The sequence below is a fragment of the Scyliorhinus canicula genome, chromosome 1 (assembly GCF_902713615.1).
Source record: "Scyliorhinus canicula chromosome 1, sScyCan1.1, whole genome shotgun sequence".
NCBI classification, from domain to species: Eukaryota; Metazoa; Chordata; class Chondrichthyes; order Carcharhiniformes; family Scyliorhinidae; genus Scyliorhinus; species Scyliorhinus canicula.
The window spans coordinates 139,444,879-139,463,144 of record NC_052146.1 but is presented as its reverse complement, the minus strand read 5'-3'; the positions used below and the strand labels follow the sequence as shown (position 1 = coordinate 139,463,144).

The 18,266-nt window shown below is 45.2% G+C and overlaps 1 protein-coding gene across 8 annotated transcripts in view; it reads left to right on the top strand.

Moving 5' to 3' along the window:
* Window positions 1–18,266, top strand: part of dlgap3 (discs, large (Drosophila) homolog-associated protein 3) — a 1,017,459-nt gene that overhangs the window by 845,260 nt on the left and 153,933 nt on the right. The window lies entirely within an intron of this gene.

The window sequence follows — 18,266 nt, the reverse complement described above, 5'->3', positions numbered from 1 at the left end:
CTGTCGAGTGCCCCACCAGCCCATAACTCACCCAAACACACCATCACAGCTTCCGAAGTCAGATCGGCCTTCCTGAAAGTGAACCTTCGGAAGGCGACGGGCCAGGACGGGATCCCTGGTCGTGCACTCAGAGCCTGCGCGGACCAGCTGGCAAGAGGTATTCGCGGACATCTTTAACCTGTCCCTACTCCATTCCGAGGTCCCCACCTGCTTCAAGAAGTCCACCATCATACCAGTGCCAAAGAAGAACCAGGCAACGTGCCTCAATGACTACTGTCCGGTGGCCCTGGCTTCGAGACGTTGATCATGAAGCGCATCACCTCCATACTCCCAGAACACCTTGATCCACTGCAATTCGCATACCGCCGCAACCGGTCCACAGCAGATGCCATTTACCTGGCCCTACACACATCCTCAGAGCATTTCGACAACAAGGACTTCTACATCAGACTCCTATTTATTGACTACAGCTCCGCCTTCAACACCATAATCCCAGCTAAACTCATATCAAAACTCCAAAATCTAGGACTTGGCTCCCCACTCTGCAACTGGATCCTCGATTTTCTGACCATTAGACCACAATCAGTAAGAATGAACAACAACATCCTCCACAATAGTCCTCAATACAGGGGCCCTGCAAGGCTGCGTACTTAGCCCCCTACTCTACTCATTGTACACACACAACTGCATGGCAAAATTTTGATTCCAACTCCATCTACAAGTTTGCTGACGATATGACCATCGTGGGCCGGATCTCGAATAACGACGAGTCAGAATACAAGAGGATGAACCATGAACGTGAAAATGACTGGTCACAAAGTCAATTCCCGTACCAGCCTCCCCGAAGAGGCACCGGAAGGTGGCGTCTAGGAGCTTTCACAGTAACTTCATTTGAAGCCTACTTGTGACAATAAGTGATTTTCATTTCATTTCATTTTCATTTTCATTTCATTTCAGGAGGGAGATAGAGAACCTAGTGGAGTGGTGCAGTGACAACAGTCTCTCCCTCAATGCCAGCAAAACTAAAGAGCTGGTCATTGACTTCAGGAAGCAAAGTACTGTACACACCCCTGCCAGCATCAACGGGGCCGAGGTGGAGATGGTTAGCAGTTTCAAATTCCTAGGGGTGCACATCACCAAAAATCTGTCTGGTCCACCCACCCCCACCACCAAGAAAGCACAACAGCACCTATACTTCCTCAGGAAACTAATGAAATTTGCCATGTCCACATTAACCCTTACCAACATTTACAGGTGCACCATAGGAAGAATCCTATCTGGCTACATCACAGCCTGGTATGGCAACTGCTCGGCCCAGGACCGCAAGAAAGTTCAGAGAGTCGTGGACACAGACCAGTCCATCAAACGAACCTGCCTCCCATCCATTGACGCCATCTACACCTCCCGCTGCCTGGGGAAAGCGGGCCCCATAATCAAAGACCCTTCCCATCCGGCTTACTCACTCTTCCAACTTCTTCCATCAGGCAGGAGATACAGATGTCTGAGAACACCCACGAAAACACCCAAAAACAGCTTCTTCCCTGCTGTTACCAGACTCCTAAATGACCCTCTTATGGATTGACCTCATTAACACTACACCCTGTATGCTTCATCCGATGCCAGTGCTTATGTAGTTACATTGTATACCTTGTGTTGCCCTATTATGTATTTTCTTTCATTCCCTTTTCTTCCCATGTACTTAATGATCTGTTGAGCTGCTCGCAGAAAAATACTTTTCACTGTAGCTCGGTACACATGACAATAAACAAATTCAATCCAATCCAATCCAATACTCCGGAGTATCCTGCTCGGCTGACGATCAGCAGCCCCACCCACAGCTCCAGACTGGCTGGCAGACCTGACGGAATTTCTCCACTTGGAGAAGATCAAGAGCACCATCCAAGGGTCGGAAGAAGTCTTCCACAATGCGTGGTGGCAATTTGTTAGCCTGTTCCAAAACCGTTTTGAAGCCAACAGCGACGAGGGAAAAAGCGTGAGACGGGAGAAAGCAGACTGAGACACACAACTCTAAGGGGAAGGGGGGAGGAAGAGAGGAGGAAATTCAGAGGAAATACAGGGAGAAGCGTGGGTGGGAGGGGGTGAGGGGACAGTAAGGCCCCCCTCCCGAAACCACAAGGCCTGTAAAAAAACATAAAGGTAAGGGGGGGGGTGGGAAGCGGAGAATAGGAGCTAGTGGATAGAATACCCTGAATGCAAGACGGGGATGCCAAGGAGGGGGTCAGGGAGGGAGTGCAGGGAGAGAGGAAGGGGAGGGCGGGGAGAGGAAACATCAGGAACGATTGAACTGCACGAGCTCTAAATATTGGATGCAAAGCTTTACTGCGTATAATTGAAAATGCCAATAAAAATAATCAAATAAAAAAAGAAAGACTTGACTTTGTGACCAGCCATTTTCATATTCATGGTTCATTCTTACTGGCAGCCCGGAAGAAAACAATTTTAATGTTTATTTACCGCAAACTGTTTGGGAAGTAGAGCAGTTTAAATGCCATTTTCTCTCACAGTCATTTTATAAGGAGACATTTTGCACTAATTGATTCATCTGACCCTGATAGGTGATGGAATTGGGCCATTAGGGCTCAATAAGAACACAATTAAAGACACAACAAGCAAACTCTTCAGTAATGTATGTTCAGAGAGTAGAGTTAGTTGATTAATTTACATTTAATGCTGTGAAGAAGTTCTGGGCAGGTTTAGATTAACGCTGCATTCTCTGGTCATTACGATTGACTTTTCCAGCTGGCAGCACATCCACGCCAGGGGGTTTCACAGTGGCCACAATGGGAAACACCATTGATAAGCAGCGGGAAGGTAGAATCCCGTCACCAGCAACAGAGCGCCGCCGAGAAACACGCGACTGGGGGAACAGGAGACTCTTGCCCAACATTAGGGATTTATCTGAAAGCTTCTCCCAGGGCATAAAATATTTCAACGAAGAGGGTTTAGATCGAGTAAATAAAGGGAAACTGTTGCGAATGGCTGAAGATGTGACAACCAGAGGGCGCAGATTCAAGGTGATTAGTAAAATGAACAGAAATAATATGATCAAAAAGCTTTTTATCACAAGTAGTAGGATTTGGAATGCACTTCCTGATGGGGTGGTGCACACAGATTAAATAGTCACTTTCAAAAGGGAATTGGACAAATACCTGAAGGACAACAAAATGGAGGGGTATGAGGGAAGACAAGGGTAATAGGCCCAAGTGGATTGTTTTTCAAACGAAACGGCACAGCCTCGATGGGCTGAATGGTCCCCGCTGTGCTGCACTATGACTCAGGACCCTAATCTGCCACAACTGGCAATTTCTAAAAAATTAACTTGTTCAAGATTCTCACTAAACTTAAATAAAAGAATGGGGCCACTATTGATTTCGAGTGAATCATTTCCCCACTCGTCAGTTTGGCCCTCCGCTATATTTGTATTCTGCCTCCGTAATGCACTGTTTGCAGCTTTGATTTCAAAATTGTCCAGGGAAACAGTCCACATATCGCTTTACTTTGATTGCTTTTCTTTCGTTGATTCTAAAAATTATTTCCTGGAAATTTGTTTCCTCTCAGTAATTTTACACACTTGGCACTGGTCCTTATAAGCCGGGTGCACTCTGTCAATGACCAGTTTCTGAGACTTGAATGGCAGTGCGATCATTCCACCAACACACTGCCCACACTTCAGTGAGCTTAACGTGGAAAATCTGCTCCAGTGTTTTTACAGTCCCGTTGCCAAAACTACAAGGTGAAAAACTGAGGGAATAAACCATGACAAAACCTCGGTTGAAAAGGGTAGGAAAGACAATAAGGTACATGGAGAATAATGATTCTAGAGATTTTTAATTCTGAAAATCGTAGGAGGAGAGGAAGAGAGAGCTGTAGGGTAGTTCACAACTTCCTAGCTTTGGGAAAGACTTGGTGGGATTTTTCGTCATCCCCGCGGCAAGTGTTGCGGCGATAGAGGCAAACCGCCATTGGCTGGTGGTGGGATCTTCCAGTCCCCCTGCTGCCAAGGGGTTTTCTGTTGTTTGCACCCTCCATCACCGGGGAACCTGCGGTGAGGGGGTAGCCATTGGAGGACCAGAAGATCCCGCCAGTGGGAAGGGCCAGAAATCCAACCTAGTGAGTTTGAATAGGAGTTAGTCAAACAATGTCAAGATGTGAGGAGAAGGAAGAGTAACATTGTTGGATTCTAGAGCAAGCACAAGTCTAGAAGAATGCTGACCATTGAGCATTGACAGAAGACATCTAAACAAGAATGGTTGCAACGGAGAGAACAGAATGGATGCAGGAAATCTAAGAAACGTGGCTATCAAATGATGAGAATTTTTTGTCTTCTGTCTGTGAATATGAGAAGAATATCAGAATGGCCTTTCCAAGTCTTGGATAAACTTGGGCTGATTTGGTGATTGTCCCTTTAAGGGCAACACAGTTGGACATCTTGGATCTTTTTTGTAATGCATGTTGAGCTTCGGAAGATAGGGCTTTGTTTAAAAATAGTTTTATGACACTGTGTACGTAACACACAGCATACCTACAGGGACAGTAACCAAGAGTAAGTATGATAACCTGGTTCTTCCAAATAGGAATACGACACGGTATTATTGACAGTGTTTGAGAAGAATAGAAGTCAGCAGCATTGCCTTAGAAATAATACATTGTTAATTTGCTTGAATTTGTTGAGTGGATTATTAAATTGGTAAATCATCTACTTGATGGATTTATCAAGCCATCTAATAAAACTCAGTGTGTGATGCAAGAAAATGAACATTGAACAACTCGATTGAAAATTAGATAGGTGATAGAAACCAAAAGGTAATGATTAATGGCTTGGGTGGGGAGGAATTTATACGTGTGGCAACTGGGATTTTCTGCTCCCATTTGCAGCAGGCGTCATGGTGTGGGGGGTAAATTTGGTTGGAGGATCCGAAATGGGTTCACGCTGGCGTGAAATCATAGCGGGATCTTCCAATAGTGTCCGGATTGCGCGTCCCACTGGAGTCTGGAGTAAAACAAATTTGCATCCCACAAATAGGATACAATTTAAGGCCCAGTCAGTTTCATCACCCCCCCTACACCAGGTTTACCGTTAAAACATGAGAGAAAACATGCCAGTCCAGAACATGCCTGGAAAAGCATGACGTGCAGAATTTGAAATTTACTCTAGGGCTTGCTCAGATTGGGGACATCCGAGGAGAAGAAGGTGCTGGAGGCTTACAGCTACCAGACCCTGGAGGAACATGGGCGTTGAATGGTGGGTGAATCGAAATGCACATACCTCCGCCACAAAGCAGCTCTTGGAAGGTGGGAGGTGTCTGTAGTGATATGCATCACTGTATATGCACAAGGAGTTAAGGTAAATACACTACAACTAAATAACCACTAGAGGGAGCACCAGAGATGTATAAATACATAGACAAACAGGAAGTCAGCCTCTCTCTCATCACAGGAACGGCAGCTGGTGAGCAGGACACAGACAGGCAGCTCAGATGTAACATAGTCTAAGCGCTGGAGAGAGAACAAACTCATAGAAATAAAGCATCTACTTCAACTGTAAGACTACGAGCTTTATTCAGACACAAGGAATAATACATGGTACCAGGACCAGGTGACTTCAGAACGCTGACTCGAAAAGTTACACAAGATGCAGGCAAAGCACAATCGATAAAACAGAAGAAAACTCGGACGTGGGGAGACTTCGCTGATTCAATAAAACTTGTTGGAACTCTACCGCAGCTGAAAACAACCGATAATTTAAGTCATAGATGGAAAATCTTTAATCAGATGTTCGAATTGTATATAGTAGCTAATGAGTTGAGCGCGTCACAGAAGAAATTAAATAGCACTTCTCATAGCAGGACATGAAGCTAGAGAAATCTATAACTGCTTTAATTACTTGAAAGGTGAAGACAACACCAAATTAGAAGTATTACTTAAAAAATTTGAAAATTACTGTAACACCAGTATCAATGCAGCTTTAAGACACTCAGTGCTCAGAGACCATATTGCACAGGGGATGAGTGATGTGAAACTCAAACAATCATCAGAACAGAAAAGTTTAATGCTGGAAGTCGCGATTGACAAGTGCAGATCGCAAGAAAAAAATAAATTTAAGTTTTTAACAAGAAACAACGGCAAAAAAGTTCTTTTCCACGGGTCTGAAGAAGTTAAAATGGCGTCTGAGCACATTTTAAACTACCCGGGGAACAAAAGACATAAATCTGGGTCTGCGCATGTGCAGAAAACAGCAACCGCGCATGCGCAATTGAAAAAGACGTTTTCAATTCAGATGGTTCTGCGCATGCGCAAGTGGCGCATGCGCAATTGAAAAAAGAAGTTTTGGGCGCAGATCGTTCTGCACATGCGCAAGGCTTGCGTGCGCAGTTGAACAGAAAGAGCGCACAGGTCGAAGAGGGATATGCGCATGTGCAAGCCACGCATGCGCAGTTTACGAAAAAGCGCACAGTAAAGGAAAATCGATTTGCGCATGCATAGTCGATTCCTACGCTATATGTCATGAGTGTCATGACGTCAGAGGCCCCGGACCATGCCCACTTAAAGGGGAAATGTTCGAAAACTGAAAAAAAGAGTTTTAAAGCTACAAAACACAATTTTTTCACCTCGAAAGACAGAACAATGCCTGAACCTCTACCTGCAGTTGAAAATAACCTCTGCAGCACCCTGGAACATGCAGTTTTCACCACCCAAAGTGAAGAGCACAATGACAAATCTGAAACCAAAGAAGATGATTTGTTCATTGAACATGAAGAGCACGATGACAAATCCGAAACCAAAGAAGATGATTTGTTTATCGAAGAATACTACTCAGACATGGCTGAGTTATTCGTATATGATGATCATAAATGTATCAGCGCCACGGTTGAAAAGCTCAACACAACTCTACTCATGGTAGATAAATCCAATACCATGATGCAGTGGCAGATCGTTGATACATTGGATGACAGCAACCTGTCAAATACCCAAGAAAAAAAATGATGCCACACAGCGAGTACTGAATGACTCCGGTGGGATCACACAGATCGACTCCACAGAGAAACCACTGCACAAATCCACACAGAGAGCGATGAAAGACTCCAGAGAGAGAGCAATGCAAGCCTCCACAGAGAGCTCGTTGACAAACTCCACAATGGAAGTAACTCAAGACTCCATAGCGAAGTCCATGCATGAACAAGACCATGAAGGTCTATCAACCTCATCTGAGCAACCAGCCGCAGACTATGAAAGTCTACTCAACTTACGTGAACAACAAAAAGACTATGAAAGTCTACCCAGCTTATTTGAGCCACCAGAAGAAGACTATGAAAGTCTACCCAGCTCATTTAACCAACAAAATGACACTGAATGTCTACCCACTGTATGTGAGACAAGTGATGAAGAAATCACAATTCCTATACAAGATGTGCAAGGTCACAGCGTGACTGACAGATTTCAGCTCGTCTGTACAGAAGCACTCAACAATCAAAGTGAAACTACTCTTAAATCCAGTGAGACCACATCAATTAAAACCTCACTCACTCGAGCCTATCCACAAGAAAATTAAATCTTGAAGATTTTGACTCCAGAAGAGGAGGGGATCTTATTGAAACTCACAGGATGCTGCGAGGCCTGGATAGAGTGGACGTGGAGAGGATGTTTCCACTTGTAGGAATAACTATAAGCAGAGGACACGTCGCAGTGGGCCAAGGGGGCAACCGTTGACCCCTTACCTATCTGGAGGTCCTCCATACCAGGGCCACACTGGTAGAGACCACAGGTGATCAGCACCCACATAATTCCCGGCCACGGGAATCGTGGAAGCCTGGAGCACCGTGCCCGCTAAATAGAACATAGAACATAGAACATAGAACATTACAGCGCAGTACAGGCCCTTCGGCCCACGATGTTGCACCGTCCTGTGAAACCCTTCTAAAGTCCCTCTACACTATTCCCTTATCGTCCATATGCTTATCCAATGACCATTTGAATGCGTTTAGTGTTGGCGAGTCCACTACTGTTGCAGGCAGGGCATTCCACGCCCTTACTACTCTCTGAGTAAAGAACCTACCTCTGACATCTTTCCTATGTCTATCTCCTCTCAATTTAAAGCTATGTCCCCTCATGCTGGACATCACCATCCGAGGAAAAAAGTTCTCGATGTCCACCCTATCTAATCCTCTGATCATCTTGTATGCCTCAATTAAGTCCCCTCTTAACCTTCTTCTCTCTAATGAAAACAGCCTCAAGTCCTTCAGCCTTTCCTCATATGATCTTCCCTCCATACCAGGCAACATTCTTGTAAATCTCCTCTGTACCCTTTCCAATGCTTCCACATCCTTCCTATAATGTGGCGACCAGAACTGCACACAATACTCCAAATGCGGCCGCACCAGAGTTTTGTACAACTGCAACATGACCTCATGGCTCCGAAACTCAATTCCTCTGCCAATAAAAGCTAACACACCGTAGGCCTTCTTAACAACCCTCTCAACCTGGATGGCAACTTTCAGGGATCTATGGACATGGACACCGAGATCTCTCTGCTCGTCCACACTACCAAGAATCTTACCATTAGCCCAGTACTCTGCCTTTCTGTTATTCCTTCCAAAATGAATCACCTCACACTTTTCTGCATTAAACTCCATTTGCCACCTGTCAGCCCAGCTCTGCAGCTTATCTATGTCCCTCTGTAACTTGTAACATCCTTCTGCACTGTCCACAACTCCACCGACTTTAGTGTCATCTGCAAATTTACTCACCCATCCTTCTACGCCCTCCTCCAGGTAATTTATAAAAATGACAAACAGCAACGGCCCCAAAACAGATCCTTGTGGCACACCACTAGTAACTGGACACCAGTCAGAGCATTTCCCATCAACCACCACTCTTTGTCTTCTATCAGCTAGCCAATTTCTGATCCAAACTGCTAAATCACCGTGAATCCCATGCCTCTGTATTTTCTGCAATAGCCTACCGTGAGGAACCTTATCAAATGCTTTACTGAAATCCATATACACCACATCAACTGCTTTACCCTCATCCACCTGTTTGGTCACCTTCTCGAAGAACTCAATGAGGTTTGTGAGGCACGACCTACCCTTCACAAAACCATGTTGACTATCTCTAATCAAATTATTCCTTTCCAGATGATTATACATCCTATCTCTTATAAACCTTTCCAAGACTTTTCCCACAACAGAAGTAAGGCTCACTGGTCTATAGTTACCGGGGTTATCTCTACTCCCCTTCTTGTACAAGGGGACAACATTTGCTATCCTCCAGTCCTCTGGCACTATTCCTGTAGACAAAGATGACTTAAAGATCAAAGCCAAAGGCTCAGCAATCTCCTCCCTAGCTTCCCAGAGAATCCTAGGATAAATCCCATCCGGCCCAGGGGACTTATCTATTTTCACACTTTCCAGAATCGCTAACACCTCCTCCTTATGAACCTCAAGCCCTTCTAGTCTAGTAGCCTGTATCTCAGTATTCTCCTCGACAACTTTGTCTTTTTCCTGTGTGAATACTGACGAAAAATACTCATTTAGCACCTCTCCTATCTCCTCGGACTCTACGCACAACTTCCCACTACTGTCCTTGACTGGCCCTACTCTTACCTTAGTCATTCTTTTATTCCTGACATACCTATAGAAAGCTTTAGGGTTATCCTTATTCCTACCTGCCAACTTCTCATGTCCTCGCTTGGCTCTTCTTAGCTCTCTCTTTAGAGCCTTCCTAGCTAACTTGTAACTCTCAAGCGACCCCACTGAACCATCATGTCTCATCTTCACATAAGCCTCCTTCTTCCCCTTGACAAGTGATTCAACTGCTTTAGTAACCCATGGTTCCCTCACTCGACCACTTCCTCCCTGCCTAACAGGTACATACTTATCAAGGACACGCAGTAGCTGTCCCTTGAACATGCTCCACATTTCCACTGTGTCCATCCCCTGCAGTTTTCCTCTCCAGGCGATGCATCCTAAGTCTTGCCTCATCGCATCATAATTGCCTTTCCCCCAGCAATAATTCTTGCCCTGCGGTTTATACCTATCCCTTTCCATCGCTAAAGTAAACGTAATCGAATTGTGGCCACTATCACCAAAATGCTCACCTACCTCCAAATCTAACACCTGTCCTGGTTCATTACCCAGTACCAAATCCAATATGGCCTCGCCTCTTGTTGGCCTATCTACATACTGCATCAGGAAACCCTCCTGCACACATTGGCCAAAAATGGATCCATCTAAAGTACTCAAACTATAGTGTTTCCAGTCAATATTTGGAAAGTTAAAGTTCCCCATAACGACTACCCTGTTATTTTCGCTCCAATCCAGAATCATCTTTGCAATCCTTTTCTCTACATCTCTGGAACCTTTCGGAGGCCTATAGAAAAGCCCTAACAGGGTGACCTCTCCTTTCCTGTTTCTTAACTCAGCCCATGCTACCTCAGTATTCGAGTCCTCATCAAATGTCCTCTCAGCCACCGTAATACTGTCCTTGACTAACAATGCCACCCCTCCCCCTCCCTTACCACCTTCCCTGAACTTACTGAAATATCTAAACCCTGGCACCTGCAACAACCATTCCTCGCCCTGCTCTATCCATGTCTCCGCAATGGCCACATCGAAGTCCCAGGTACTAACCCATGCTGCAAGCTCACCCACCTTATTCCGGATGCTCCTGGCATTGAAGTAGATGCACTTTAAACCACCTTCCTTCCTGCCGGTACACTCCTGCAACTTTGAAACCTTACTCATGACCTCACTACTCTCAGCTTCTTGTGTACTGGAGCTACAATTCAGGTTCCCAATCCCCTGCTGAACTAGTTTAAACCCTCCCGACGAGTCATTAAGATCCATCTGCATCTATTTACTTGCTCCCGCTGGCGTGCGACGTGGACCTTGGAGCATTACGATCAGGTGGTGCCTGGCATCGATCCCAATTTTACCCCAACGCCCAATCCTCCATCCCAACGGGGAACGCAATCCGGGATCCCGGGATGGAAAATCCCACCCCTCATCAGAGATCACTGCTGTTTAAGTTATTCAAAATTACATTGAGGCAGAGTAACACCTGTGATATTGCAACATTTGATGATTCCAATCATGTGGTCAGGTGATGTGTGCAGACAAACTCTATTGTATGAAAAATGCAACTTACGTTGCATTAACAAGTGGTTACAGATAGAATTTAGACTGGGTAAAGTCAGGTGCTGCATATTAGAAGACAAGTCTATGATATAGTTTAGAAAGGAGAAAGAACCTGACAATATTATTGACTGAATAGTAAATGTACCCAGTTAATAGGAGACATGGTATCAACTGATCAAAAACTGGGCTATACCTCGTGAGTATTTATTGTAATTCAATGCATATTACTTTAACTCTGTAAGGCTATATTTAAAATAAGATGACACAGCCTTCAAAATCTACTGATTTATATGAGATGGTTCAGAGAACATCAGCAAGGGCACTTACATTTCTTATTTGCAAGGGGAGTCTCATGAAAGTTTTTCCCTTGGCAATGTACATCTGAACGACATTTTTACAATGCTGAGAAATATTCCATGTCTTAAACCATGATCCTGCACGGATCATGCATGAACATGAATGGGCTAATCTAGGGGTTAATGGGCAAACAAAGCGAGAAGTTAGAACTAAGGATTTTTTGTAGGGTGGTAAATTGTTGGAATGAAGCTATTTCACAACAAAGGCCGAAATGAAGGCCTTGTTGGGAATGGGATTATATTTGAGAAGATTTACTTTGAGAGGCCCCACCAACCCCAGTATCCAACCACAATCCACCCTCCGACCACAACAGCGTAACCAAGGACAGAGATGCTCCCATTTCCCTGTCCTATGTCAATTCTATGCTTCAACTGCACTCCTGGCACAGGTCCACCCTCTGGCCTTATGATGGGGATATGCAATGCATAAATGGAAGCAGAAACTGTGTCCTATAACACCATCACCGAGGCAGAAACCAAAATAACTTGAGTCTGGAAGGATATTTTGGGAGGGAACCTTTTTCAAGAAGCTAAACAGATCCATCTTTAGGCGATACTGGGAACTTTCGAAGTTCAACAGAGGTCTTTGAGCAATACCCAATGGCAAGTTTTTTCAGGCATCCCTTGGCCTGATGCCAGGCATGCTTCTTCCATGCTTACACTGGAGCTGCATCCACTCCAGGCACAAGAACAGTGACAGACGTTGGGCAATGCAAAAGATTTCAGCAACATAGTGGTTCACAGAGGTGTGATAGAAAGAATCCATATTCCTTTTGCCTTTGAACCCACATCTGAACCCAGGCATTCTGCAAGCACAGTAAAGAGGAAGATGTAATTCAGGGGCACAACAATGAACGAAATGCTGTGGGTGATCCCTGTGGCAAGTCAAGGACCTGGAAGAGAGAAAGCCAGATTTAGCTTAATTATCAAATTATCTTTGAAATACAAAGACGCTGTGATATGAAGACGGAATTGTGAGAAAATTAAATTAATTCTTCCTTCTATTTTTAATTGTACATTTAAAGCGTAAGTTCACGTACAGTAATTGAGCCAATTGCCACACCTAAAGTAGTAGAGAGAAGAATTACAATGGGCTGTATGTATGTATTTGAGGAAACAGGGATCGTCCCCACCAGCTGGAGAGCTGACGGAGTCTCGTGTCACCCCTTTTGGGGAAAACACACCAAAATAAGTGTTGAACAGGCACTTACGTGGACAGCGTTGAGCCTTCCTCAGGATTAAGAATGCCAGAGATGCCTATCCCGCCCAAATCAGCTGTCCGCTGGAGGAAGCACAAGCAGGAACATTGCCAGCTGCTGGCAATAAACCCAGGGAGAGACCTCGGATCGATGAGGGACCCAGGGTCACAAGTGAATGAGGGTGGTGGCTTTCAGCAGGCTCTCCCTCTCCCCAATGCCAGGTCCCGCGATCAGACACTCAGTGCCTTTGAACAAGGATCCATCTCTAGGAACGTGCCTTTTTGGGCTTCTTGCCCGCATGGCTGAATGGTTGAATGACTCACTTGGTGGTGAGGCAGGCAGGCTGTCCATGAGCCTTTCCGAAATGGACTTAGCCTCATAGAAACGTATCAAATTTAATAGGATTAGACAGTGCAGATTCAGAAAGAATGTTCATGATAGTGGGGGAGGCCTGAACCAGGGGTCATAGTTTAAGGATAAGGGGTAAACCTTTTAGGACTGAGGTGAGGAGAAATTTCTTCACCCAGAGAATGTGAACCTGTGGAATTCACTACCACAGAAAATAGTTGAGGCCAAAACAGTGTGTAATTTCAAAAAGGAATTAGATATAGCTCTTGGGATGAAAGGGATCAAGGGATATGGGGGAAGATGAGATCAGGGTACTAAATGTGATGATCAGCCATGATCAGAATGAATAGCGGAGCAGGCTCGACAGGCCAAATGGCCTCCTCCTGCTTCTATTTTCTAAGTAATCTATATAATTTTCTATGGGCTGCATGGTAGCGCAGTGATTAACACTTTTGCTTCAGAGCGCCAAGGTCCCAGGTTTGATTCCCTTGGTCACAGTTTTTGCGGAGTCTGCACGTTTTCTCCGTGTCTGTTTGGGTTTCCTCTGGGCACTCAGGTTTCCTCCCACAAGTCCTGAAAGACATGGGGCTGAATTCTCCGCAGCCCCGCGCCAAAATCTCGCTTGCCACGGTGGGGGGGGGGGGGGGGGGGGGGGGGTGGAGAATGGCAGCTTCCGACTAAATCGGGACCGGCGCCGCTAAAGCGATTCTCCGGTCCCCGGAGAATTGATTCCCCATGCAAAACTGGCCGAGTTCCCGTTGGCGTGGTATAACCACTTATCGGCTGTCTGGAACCTCGGGTGAGTCCACAGCCGCCCTGGTGGGGATGGGGGGGATCGATCACCGGGGGGAGGGGGGGTGGTGGAGGAGGGGGGGCGTTCATGGACGGCCAAAAGAGCAATTAGGCAGCACAGATCTGCGGGCGCATGCGATCTTGGGGGAGCCAACATTTTGGATGACGGTCCACAGTCTGAGTCCGCCATTGCGCACGGCACAGCCACTGCAGGTCACTGCTGTGCACATGCGCAGACTCCCAACCTGGAAGTGTAGGGCCCCGTATCCGCAGCCAGAGCTGCGTGAAGCACTTTGTGGTCCTGCTAGTCCCCTGCAGGTAGGAGAATCACTCTTGATTTTCTTAAGGAAAGTCCCGAAAGACATGCTGTTAGGTGATTTGGACATTCTGAATTCCCCCTCTGTGTACCCAAACAGGCATCGGAATGTGGTGACGAGGGGCTTTTTCATAGTAATATTATGGGCCAGAGTTTAGAGAACCCCAAAGTGTATCATGGTGTTCACCTGACCCATAACGTTGAATAGATTTTGGTTCTAGGAAGCACAAGGGCCCACTTGACAGGTGTGATGCAACAGAGAACTAAAAGTATTTTTAAACAAAAACAATGTTTATTCCATGAATCCAGTTAACATTTTTAAAGACACACAGTAAACATCTTAGCAACTATCAACTCAAATACTCCCCCCATAGAAGTCAGCACTCCATAAGTAACCCTTAATCTTTCCTTGCAAAACTCATAAGCCAAATACCCTTTTTGACACAGAGATCAGGTTTAAATTCTCTACTGAGAGCAGTTATCACTTTTAGATTAGCAAGTGATTGAAGACATTCCTTTCATACAGAGAGAGACCAGAATCACACCTTGTTTCTCTGGATGCAGCTCCCAATCTGCAAAACGAACCCAAACACACCCTGTAGCTGACAGCCCAAAGCGAAAGTAAAACAGACAGCCCAGCTCCACCCACACTCTGACATCACTGCAGCTATTTGATAAACACGCATTTCTCAAAGGTACACCCACTACAGCTATTTGATAAACACCCATTTCTTAAAGGTACTCTCACATGACAGTAACTTCACTGCAGTGTTAATGTAAGCCTACTTGAGAAAATAATGATTATTATCAATTAAATTAATCAGGTCAGAGGCAGTAACTTGGTGGTGTCCCCACGCAAAACCCACCCTCCCAATTAAATATCCTCCCTGCCTCCATTCCCAGCTTGGAAAGGCATAAGGTTCTGCCCTTTTAGTGTACGTACACTGTAATCACACAGTGGAGTTTCTTACATTCTATTGGGCCATGAAAATGTGCCATATGAACTATAAGTGGTCGGGTTTGAATAGTGTAGATTTTACCATTTGATCTCCCTCTTTAAATTTGGGGCCCAAGGCAAAGTCCAGCGAAGTGTGACCCTGTGGCCTCATATAACACAAGTCAATATTGGAGTGCAAAATGGATAACAGAGTAGAAAAAAGGGAAATAGAAATGGCTTTGAGAAGCATATGAAAAGTAAAATAATTAAAAATCACATAAGACTGCTTGGAAATATACCTCTTTGCAAAAATTAAAGGCAGATTAGAGGCATGGAGAATTTAGTTCAGTATTTCATATCAGTGTTTACAAATCATGATGAAACTAAGAATATAAATGCGCTAATGGAGAATAGGAATGTCGGGTGGAATATCTGTTTTGGGACAAATGTAAAGAAAGGACGGTTCTGAAAAGAATGAAAAGAACTCAGTGGGTAAACCTTTGGGCCTGATGTCATGCATTCCAGACTGTTGAAAGAATTCAACTGCACTGAACTTAATTCTTTAATAGTGCAGTTCAGATTCAGGTCAGTGGTAACCCCCAGCATGTTGACAGTGGGAATTCAGCCATGGTAATGCCATTGAATGTCAAGGGGTGATAGTTAAATCCTCTCTTGTTGGAGATGGTCATTGTCTGGCACTTGTGTGACGTGTATGTAACTTGCCACTTGTCAGCCCGAACCTGGATATTGTCCAGGTTTTGCTGCTTTTGGACATTGACTGCTTCAGCATCTGGGGAGTTGCAAATCGTGCTGAACATTGTGCAGTCATCAGTGAACATCACCACTTCTGACCTTATGATGGATGGAAGTTCATTGATGAAGTAGCTGAAGATGGTTGGGCAGAAAACACCACCCTGAGGAACTCCTGTGGTGATGTCCTGGAACTGAGATGACTGATCTCCAACCATGACAACCATCTTCCTTTGTGATAGGTATGACTCCATCCAGCAGAGAGTTTCCCCCCTGATTCCCATTGACTTTAGTTTTGCTCGAGCTGCTTGATGCCAACCTGCATTCTCACATCTCAAGATATAGGGCTGGATTCTCCAATTCTGGGGCTATGTTCCCACGCCAACGTGGGAACGGTGCCGTTTTACAAACTGGCGCAAAACGACCACTGATTTTGCATTTTGCTGGGTGCTAGCAGGACGACAGCGTAGAGCACCCGGCTTTAGCTGCTGATACGCCCCGGAGAATTGCCAGGTCCGTGGCCATGCATACACACGGTGGAGGCCTTCAGCGGCTGCGCTGTGCTACATGGCGACGGCCGCTCACGGACCCGGGCCACAAAATAGTCCCACCTTCAGCCGGCTCGCAAGCCCCAGATCCCCCCCCCCTAAAGTTCCCATCAGCCCCAAATAATGTCCCCTACTGCCGGTGGATCAGCCCTCCCCCAACTGTGGCGGCGCTAGACGGAGACCGCAGCCGCCACGTCAAGTTCCCAACGAGACTGTGAGAGGACAACGCCGTCGGGAACTCGGCCGGTCGGGGGAGGAGCATCGGGGGGTGGGGGGCCTCAGGCAATGTCTTCTGGCTTTGGAGGGGGTGGAGCAATGCGGAAGCGGTGCCGCCCCCAATTTTGTCAGAAACGTAGATTCTCCGGGCAGTCGCTTAATGCGTTTTGGCGTCGGCGACCGGCGTATCCAGCCCTTCGTCTCTAAGACATTGCTATAGCAGCTCCCTGGTGCATTTTGATGCCCATTTTGCTAAATTACTTTCCTGAGAAAAAAGAAATTGGATATTTGCTTGAAGATTTATACAGATTAGCGGAAAGAGCAGGGGTTTAGGGACTAATTGGATTGTTCTTTCAAAGAGATGGCACAGAAAGGATAAGCCAAGTGGCCTGGTCCTGTGCTGTAAGGACCTGAGCAGGTTAAAATATGCCTGACACCAAATCAGCTTCAAGACTTAAAAAGCAAGGACTTGCATATATAAAATGTAGCTTTGTGGCCTCGGGACCTTTGAAGGCACTTCCTCACCAATGGTTTACTTCTGATGTTTTATAGCCAAATGTGGCAGTCAGTTTGGGCACAAGGTCCCACAAACACAATGAGATGAATGACCAGTTAATCATTTTTTTCAGTGGCGTTGATTGAGGAATGAAGAATACCAAAGAGGCTTTTACACCCAACTTAGAGAGGAAGACAGGGCCTTGGTTTCTCTAACAGAGCTGTAACTTACGCCCGAACAAGCGCCGGAATGTGACGACTAGGGGTTTTTCACAGTAACTTCATTGCAGTGTTAATGTAAGCCTCCTTGTGACGGTAAAAGATTATTATAAAAGATTAATACAGACTGAAAAGTTAGTTTAAATAATCTGCTTAAGTCCTGGAATGAGATTTGAACCTATAAACGTCTGATTCAGAGGCAGAAGTGTCTTTACCAAGCTAAGCAGATTCGGGGCACGGTTGACACGATGCACAAGAGAAAAAGTGAATGCCTTATTTCAGTGTATTTCTGCATTTCCTCAATATAGCGCACCAATGAGCATTAGTGAATGCAACAACTGAGCATTCACCTCATTTTTGCAATGTTCCACTTGCTGCTATTTTAAAATAGACCTTCACTCATTTAAAATTCACTAATATAAGAGAGAGGAATTTTACCTGATTACATTAAAGGTTAATTTGACTAATACCCACGCTTCAATTTCTAGATTCAGAATTTAATTGAAGGTCTGGATTGCACACTCACAAATTTAAGATTGTCTGATTTTTCAGATCAAAGCTTTGCATTTCTGACTTCGATGCCTCTTCTTTGCGGCTGCCTTATATATTAGATTAATTTATGAAAACTCACGTATTTACCTTGAAGGACAAACAACTACCTACATTCTCAGAAAAGATCACCCAACAGACTTTAGAGCCGTTCACGCAATTCCCTGTTAGCTTTACGCTTTCTGTATTTTTCTGACTGTATATATTTGACCTACAAAATGAAAACTTGGACCTTAAATATTGAGCAACTGCCAACCGCACAATTTTTGTCCGACAGCGTTCGATGTCATGTGCCACCGAGGAGCAGTGATTTTAGATCACCTGCATGGTCAATAAATGCTAGCAGCTGGAACTCTAGTGTGAAACCATTTAGACAGATGGCGAATGA